At 25.8% G+C, this 9460-nt stretch overlaps 1 pseudogene; it reads right to left on the bottom strand.

Annotated features, from left to right (window-relative positions):
• Positions 1–388: 388 nt before the first annotated feature.
• LOC114164848 (flowering-promoting factor 1 pseudogene) lies at positions 389–894 on the bottom strand (annotated as a pseudogene).
• Between the last annotated feature and the right edge of the window lie 8566 nt (positions 895–9460).

Here is a 9460-nt window from a genome sequence, read left to right on the forward strand (position 1 = left end):
ATATATATATAGTTTGATTCTTATTTGTTGATTTTTATTATTTATTTTCTAACATGACTGATTATACGTCAAAAAATAAAAAATGAAAGTGAAAAATAATATCAAACCAACTCTATGTCAAGATTCTCCATATTTTAAAGCCCACCAAATATGAGAAAAAACAAGGAAAAGTAGATCAACACCGAGCAGTTGAAGAGGAAGCAAGCACGTAAGTGGAAACCATGCAAGTTGAGTATAGTGAGAGAAAAACTTAAATTTTCTATTAGGTTTTTTCTGATGGATATTTCCAATATACTAATGTACATTCATTTTGACATAAACATATTAAAAATTCATAAAGGTGTCATAAAAGAAAAAAAAAACCACAAACTAGGGAAAAATCCTCTCATAATAAGAATAATAGATCATTATTAAGATAGATGTTATTACGTTTAGTATTTAATAATGACGATATATATTACATATGTAAATTCTTAGGGATGAAAAGAAGAATAGAATTTGTTGTAGGAAGAAAAAAACAATAAGAATGAAGGGTACGTAATGGAGAGAAGTGAGTGGGTCAGTTATCCCTTACATGGAAGACATTAGGGTTCTTGATGACTATATCATACATATAAACAGAGGTGAACTTGGAGAAGTCCTTGGGAAGGGAAATTAGGTCAGTGGAAGAATGCTTGTGAAATTGGTACAGTTGAAGGTCTCTTCCATAGTACCTTTCCCACCCTAAATTACTCAGAATTTGCTCCAATGAACCGTACGAAGACACCACTTCACCACTTGCCAAGTGAACCAAAACCTTTTTCTTCATTCTGCATCTCTCTGCTTCACCATTCTCCATTAAACGAAACCCTTCTTTCTTGAATACCCATACCCCAGACATTTTTTCAGAGACAACCTAAGTGGACAAAACAAAGGTGGAAATCACTATATATATATATATACACATGTTGTTTCTGTCAAAGGATATATTATTAATTAGCAGTGTTGGACCACCACCCAACTTTCTAAGATATCAGTAAATAAATAATGTATTTTTTTTATTTAAAATTTAGGTAAATGGTTCTTGATAATTTGTTTAAGATAGGGTCTTTAGAAGTTGTAAACCCTCAAACATGTCCATTTTGTGATGGGAAAACAACAACAAACAGTATACCAGAGAATGCAGCGGATCACCAAAAGCACAAATAAAGGCACCAAGATTTTTAACGTGGAAAACCCTCAAATCAAAGGATAAAAATCACGAGTCGTCCAGACCAAAGAAATAGCTTCACTATGATCAACAAGAGTACAAAAGAGTCTCAATCAATAGCACAAATTAGTGCCAACACCCAATCAAATAACAAAGCAACAAAGCTTTCAAATAGAAAAGAACAAGAGAGGAAAACCTCTACAAATCACTTGCGAAATTAATATCTCCCAACTCAGACCTCGCATCAAAGATCCGACCGGTCAGAATGAAGAGCAATGAGTTCTGAACCTGCTGTAAAAATTTCAGCCCGATCCAACGGTGAACGAATTCGAAACGCCGATTCTAATGTGACAGTTCTGTGAAAAACGTGAACAAAATTTTTCCTCTACCTCTCCCTCTATGTGTTAGGGCTTTCAGTGTGTTCTGACTCTATTGTTCTGTCTCTCTCTTTATTTTATAGCCCATCTCCACTAAGTTAAGTGAGACATTAACTTTTCAAGTTTTGTATCTTTTCTTCACACAGGAAGGAAATCCAATACCTAACATTTTGATATCCTTATATAATAAAAAGATTGTGATTCATTACTCTCTGTTGTACATAAAAGCATAGAAGAATGATAAAAAGGCATCAAAGAAAGAAAAGTTGACAAAAATAAAAGCAACAGAAAAATGCAATAATTCCTCGTGTGTTGGAGCCATTGCTGGCTGATAGAGGCTGCTTTGTTTTTTTTGTTTCTTAATAAATGCTAGGTTTTTCTGTTATGTACTCAATATTCAGAGTAATTATAGCCACTAATTAATTAAAGATCTCACATTTCCTTTTGCGGCTCACAATAATACTCAACTTTTAAATGCACCAGGAACTATTAAATTATATATTGAGGGTCGAAAGCCGCCACCAATACGAATTGATATTAAACTAAAAATAAAGGATATTTTAGAAGGATAGAATATATATTTTAACTTTGAATAGGAGTGGATAATTAAAAAAATTGTATATGGGTTTATGGGCCTTGATCCTTATATGATGCTCTACTTTCTCAATTTTAGTCAATGTGGAACTTAGACTCACACTTGAATTCTTAACAAGGAGTGAAAAGCACGAGCAGAATAACTTAAACTGGGAAAAGAATCATACAAATAAACAGATGGAATATATGATGATAAATATAGAGACATAATTTAATTAGTAAATAAATGAACGAAAATTCAGACCAAACTAAGAATACGGAAAAATCGTTGTTAAATGGGTTCTTGACTATATATAATATTACTTGTTTAGGCACATATCTGATTTAAGTGTTAGAGTATCAATGAAAGGAGAAACCATAGTGTAGGAGTATTCCCAGTGAACATGTGTTGCATGTGTTGCGCTTGTGATGGATAATGAAAGTAAGTATCCAATATCCAACATAAGACCCTGCAGAGAACAAACAGTTAAAAGAAATAAAAATAAAAATTGAAAGTTTCATCCAAATTCCACAAATTAATACGTGACATATACATACATATGATGTTAACATCAATTTTAAAAAGATAACCAAATTAAAATTATTTAAATAATTGAAAAACTCAATTAAACAAAAAACTAATAAAATGACTAAATGAACCAAATCAAAAAAGTTAGAAAACTAAATATGTTAAGATGTAAATTAACTACAAATAAATAAATAAAAATGTATAATTACTTATATCTCAAAATAATGCAAGAGATATAAAATTCTTAGTAGTAGAAAATAAATTATTTATCCACCATCAAGAATAGGATAAGTTTACTACATGTAATGTAATATATATATATATATATATATATATATATATATATATATATATATATATATATATATATATATATATATATATATATATATATATAACAAGTTAATATTATACTTATTTTGAAGAGAGTTTGGATAATCAACTTATGTGGAAAGGAATTAAGCATGTTAACTCACTAGGTAGAAAAAAAAAATCATGGCTTCACTAAAGATAGATTAATGCGTCAAAGTATCGAGCAACTTAATATTTTATGAGATAAGCTTTAAGTAAGTAGGTGCATGAACTACATTCATGAGGATGCTAGTTTTTTGTAAAGGATGCTTAATAAGAAAGTGTCTTCCATAGTGTTGAATATATTTTAACTATATATGATATACGAATACGATATAATATACATTCATAAAATGATAGATGCTAATTTTTTGTAAAGCATGCTTAATTAATAAGAAAGTGCTTAATTAATAAGAAAGTGCATCTATGACCTAAGATTTAATAACTATAAAGTATAAATACGATATGAGTATTATATACAACATATATTCTATATAGAAATTTATTTTATCTTAAAAAATATAAGATACGAAACATTTTTATGTAGCAATTTATTTTATATTCAAAATATATAATATTATTATACTTTATTTCAAATCATATTACAGTTGAAAAATTATTAATAAATATAAATATGCTAAATATATTAAACTCAATATAAGAATTAAAAATGACAAACTATACTCTTAAAAGAAATATTCAAAATTATTTTTACGTTGGTTGTTAATATTAAAAAGGATAAAATGATTTTTTTTAATAATAAGTTAATGAAAACCTGATTGATAAATTTATCTATGTTTACGTGGTTGTTATTGGGTTCTTAATATTAAAGATAATAATGTTAAAAAAACAAAATAATAATCTAATATATTAAAAAGGGGCTGAACTAATATTAATGCAACATGTGATATTAATGAAGTAAAGAAAAGTGATACAACACGAAACCAAACGAATTTGAATTTGCGTTATGAAGCATTAAATTTTTAACAAATTGAAAGGTATCCATATCAGATTCGTCTTGAATATGGATACCCACACTACTACCTCCATGTGTCCGTGCATTAGAACTTCTTGACAATGTATCAATTCATATTATTTATCGGAGATGTTGGTTAGGAGTGGAAATAACATTCTATTCCTTAATCTGTGATGTTAATAATGTAATGATATATGATATAATATAAGTTGGATTATATGGTATTGTCTTCTACTACTGAATATTAAAAATAAACTGTATTAATATTTTAAATATTTTTTAAAATATTTTAAAACGTTAGAATTAATGATAAACAGAAATACAAAAACACAACAAAAAAAATTCAAATCCAACATAATACATCTACTTGCATATTTATTATTAATTACTATGGTCATATATATATATATATATATATATATATATATATATATATATATATATATATATATATATATATATATATATATAATACGGAAATGAAAGATATTAGAGATAATAATATATATATATATATATTAAAAAATTAATGAATATTTATCGATGAACATAAAATCATTAATAATTATAAACAAATTTTGTTATTTATCAATAAAAATTATTAACGATCATACTCACAGGTTTTTAATCATTGACAAATTAGATATATAAATAATTTTTTGCTATTACCAACATATTATACATGTATCAATAATACACATTTTTTTTTTATAGTGAAGTATAATTACCCATTGTATTATATAAATATACAAGATTCCAAACTAAAATTAATAAAAGATAATATTTTATATATGAAATAAAATATTTTGAACAATAATCATTGTTTTGTTTATAAATTTAAAATTCTCAACTACTTTGAACAATAATCATTGTATTAAAAAAAATAGTATGGATTAATAAACCCCAAAAAAATAACTTTATAAACTCGTTTCCTCAAGTAATAATACAAAGAAAAAAAAAGGAATTAAAATTTGAGAATTGGAAAGCAAATTCGTTCTTAAACAAATAATGTCATAATTATCATGTGATAATTAAGTATATTTTTTGTATCTAGCATCTCTTTCCTTTAGATAATTAGAGTAGATTGGTCCATGGTTTGTTAGGCAATGACAGTTAGTAGAGTGACAGGGCTATTCCTTCAATTTTCTTTCACCACTCAAACCTCATCATCATAGGCATTCCCATGCATCAAACCAATGTTTTTGTTGTTTCTCATACCAGACACAAAAACTTCATTTTTCCTTAAAACGATGTGTTACCCACATGCCATCACGTGGTCTTTGCGTGCTTCATGGTCCACCCGACAGCCACAACATTACTAATCTCTTGTCAAATCTGCCATTATTTCTCTTTGGATGTTTGTGTTTGTACTATTGTCTCCTTCCTAAATTTAACGGTTTTTCAAATATCCTTAGTCCATTAAACGGAATTTTAAGTAAATGGATTCTCATCCGTTCGGAAACAACAAATCGAATAGATGTTTTGATTGTAAGTTTAGTAATGTTTGGTTTCTTGAGGGAGGATTATTGATGAGATATATTACTAATGAGATCTGAGTTAAATTTACACATAAAAAATTTATATCACTCTTAACTAAAATTTTTAAGATAATATGATTACGGGTATTTATTTTTATATGATATTCAACTTTCTTATTTTTACTCAATGAGACTTAAATTCACACTTGAATTTTTAACAAATAAAAATCAACTTGATGAATGTTGAAATAAATGTTGGTTTATAAAAGGGATTAGAGTTTTATCTCTAACCATCAGATTCTTTCATAGGTAAGAAATAAAAAATGTATGAGAGGAGAAAGAAAAAACAAAAATTAGATAGAAAATTGGTTGGAGAACATAGAAATGGAAAGATACATTACTATAACTCTCTTATAAATCAATGTTAGTAATATATTATGTTTAATTGTGTAAAAATCTTAAATCTTAAAAATGTTAATGTAATTTTTTTTGAAATGAATTAAGTACTTATAAAAGCTACATATTAACTAAGAGTTACTTCATTTCTATCTATTTTATAACTTATACTCAAACTTAGATTCTCAATAAATATATATTTAGGTTAATTGATCTTTGCACCAATTTTAATACATTTATTCATTTGTTACATGAAATTAACTGATGTGTAAATTAAAAAAATAAATAAAGTAAAAAGTTATATGGAACAAGAATTATAAATTAGTTCATGTGTAAAATAGTATTAACTTTATTAAGAAAACATTTTTTTTTGTTTTTTTTCTTAGAATTACGTATGAAACTTTCATAAACAAGTTCTAATTTTATTGTCAAAAAATTGATTTTTTGCATATTGTAATTTTTATTTCTGTAACTTTTACACATAATTTTTATTTTTGTTAATTGTTATTGTCTATGACTTTGTTCCCATTTTAATTTTTAAAAAGGTACAATTACTTATTTAGTCTCCTAATTTTTTTGGTTTGATTAAATTTGGTCCTCTTATATTATTGGTTGGTTCAATTTAGTCTCCCAATTATTTAAAAAGGTTCAATTTGGTCATCTCCGTTAGGTTAGAGTTAACATCATATGCGTACAAGACATATGACGAACATGTATCAAGTCGTTGATTTTTTTTTAATTTTTGTTTTTAAAAATTTATAAACTGTCACGTGTCAGGTTATCATCATGCCATGTGGCAGTTTACAATCGTGAGACGTGGCAGTGGTAATAGTTGTTTTCAATTTAGTTATTTATTTAAATTTTATGTTCAATTTAGTACCATTAAAAAAAAATTGATTAACAACCAATTTTAGTGATAGAAAATTGTTAGTCACTACAAAGACGTAACTTATATATCAATTGACAAAATAAAAAATTATTGATTACTAGAGTAGTCACTATTATAAATAAAAAATTATTACTGATTTATAAATTGGTTTATAAAATTTAGTTATTAAAATTTTGGCTACCAAAGATATTAGTTTATAAATTGATCACTAAATATTAACTTCCAAGATTTTGACAACTGAATTAATTAATTTATAAATTAATCTTAATTAATTAGTGACCAATTTGACAACCAATTATAATTTTTGATTTATAATAATAACTAATAATTTTTTAGTCTGTAAATTAGTATCTAAATTGATCACTATAATTACTAATAATTTGTTGTCACTTAAATTGATTATTATTTAAGAATTTTCTTTATACAAATGAATATATTAAATACACCTCTCTACCAACTTAATTAGATTTATTCACATTTTTTATATCATCATAAAATATTTGTCTCAAAGATAGGTTCGTGAAAAAAGATAATGATATTGCAATTTATTAATTGAAATATGGCCCTCTCAATGAATGTGATAGTGTTGGGTTTATCCACACATGGTTTCCATTAATATAAATGCTCGATTGCGAAAGCTAGGGTTTATTACTTGAATGGTGGTCCTAAACTTTCCAAAATTAATAAATCAGAATAGTAAACCAAAACATGCTTAAAGATCCCTCTATAGTCCTTTTCGCCTTCCACCAATTCCTCTAATCAACTTTTATTTGAAAGGAAATAAAGAATAAATGTATAGGAAATAAATTAAAAGTATTCTATTTAAAATAAATAAATCAAACATGTAAAAATAGAATAAAATAAATAATAAATTCTATTCATGTTCACTTTAGTTTTAACTTAAAAAACACTGGTCTACTAAACACTCAAACTAAGGAACAAGTAAAAACGATAAAGTTTTTTTTTTACCTCCATATATAAATATTCTCCTGCCCCAATATAAAGAAAATTTCATTTTCCCTTTCCACATTATGTAAATCAAATGTAAAAAATATTCACACATTGTAATCTAAAAGTAAAAAATGTCTTCCAAATTTTGTAATCTAAAAATTAAAAATAATTTTTGGATTAAATCCAGAAATCATGTCTTTCCTTAAAAAAAATTAAATTAAATCTGAAAATAAATAATAACTTTCAAATTATACAATCAAAAATTTAAAAATAAAAAAAAAGTTTTTAAATTGTTCAATCTGAAAGTTATTAACTTTTAAATTATACATTTCAAAAGTTATTTTGATTTTAGATTATATATAACGTAAGTAAATCGCGTATTTTAGAAAAAAAAAATTATTTCCAAAATAACTTCCGAATGGTTGAAAAGGGTAAAAATGGAACTTTCTTTATATGGAGTGTAAAGGAATTTTATGAAAATGCAGAAAAAACAAAAGTGCCTAATAACAGTAGTGTTGGATGTCTACGAAGAGAACAAAGAGAATGAAAAAAAAATAGAGTAACAATATATGTCATTAAGGAGATTTTGGACTTTTCATCACTCATACGGTTACACATGGAAATTATAGGGTACAAAAAGAAATGCATTCTTTGCTTAAAGACCTCTTTATCTTGAAACAACTCTTTATTTTCTTTGTGGTTCATATAAAAATATGTTTTTCCCTAATTGAATTGATCAATAGTTTTAGCAACAGTTATTACAACAATGATATGATAAATCATCTTGCACACCTCTGAAGTTGTAAATTGGTTCCAGATCGTATATTTAACTATTAATTTCCCATTTTAATAATAAGGTTAGATTGGTTTATTAAGTTTAATCAAGGGAAGGTACTCCGAAGACGTTTTTAGTTAGAGTAATTATAAATATGGTATAAATACATATTTGGTATCCAAATTTTTTTGGTATCCAAATTTTTTTAGAAAGTTCAATTTGGTACCCGAATTTTAGGAATGTTCAATTTGGTAACCCAATTTTTTAAAGAGATTCAATTTGGTCATCTCCGTTAGGTTGGAGTTAACACCGTGTCCGTACAGGACACGTGTCAAGCCATTAAATTTTTATTTTTATTTTTATTTTTTTTTTCAAAAAAAATAATTTTTTTTTCAAAAATTTAAAAACTGCCACGTGTCAGTTATCATCGTGCCACGTGGCAGCTTACAATCATGACATGTGGCAGTGTAATAGTTATTTTCAATTTAGTACCCTAATTTAAATTTTTGGTTCAATTTAGTACCCAAATTTTTTTAAATGATCCAATTTCGTCCTTGCCTATTTGAGACCAAATTAGTAAATAAGCTTAATTATAACTTATATAAACATGTTAAAATAATTGTTTTGAATTTATACATCAAATCACTACACCTAAATATTTAAATTATTTTAATCATGACAAGTGTAAAAAATTTCATGTATAAAAAATTACAAAGGTTAAAATGTAAAAAATAAAATAATTTAAGTATTTAGGTGAAATGATTTGATGTATATATTAGAAAAAGTTATTATAACATGTATATATAGGTTGTAATTAAGCTTATTTACTAAATAAAAATTTCATCACGGTATTAACTCCAACTTAACGGAAATGACCAAATTGAATCTCTTTAGAAAATTGGGGTACCAAATTGAACATTCTTAAAGTTCGGGTACCAAATTGAACTTTCCGAAAAAGTTTGAGTACCAAATGTGT

This window comes from Vigna unguiculata, chromosome 9 (genome assembly GCF_037176805.1).
Source record: "Vigna unguiculata cultivar grain cowpea cultivar isolate G323 ecotype 2 chromosome 9, ASM3717680v1, whole genome shotgun sequence".
In the NCBI taxonomy this organism is placed as follows: domain Eukaryota; kingdom Viridiplantae; phylum Streptophyta; class Magnoliopsida; order Fabales; family Fabaceae; genus Vigna; species Vigna unguiculata.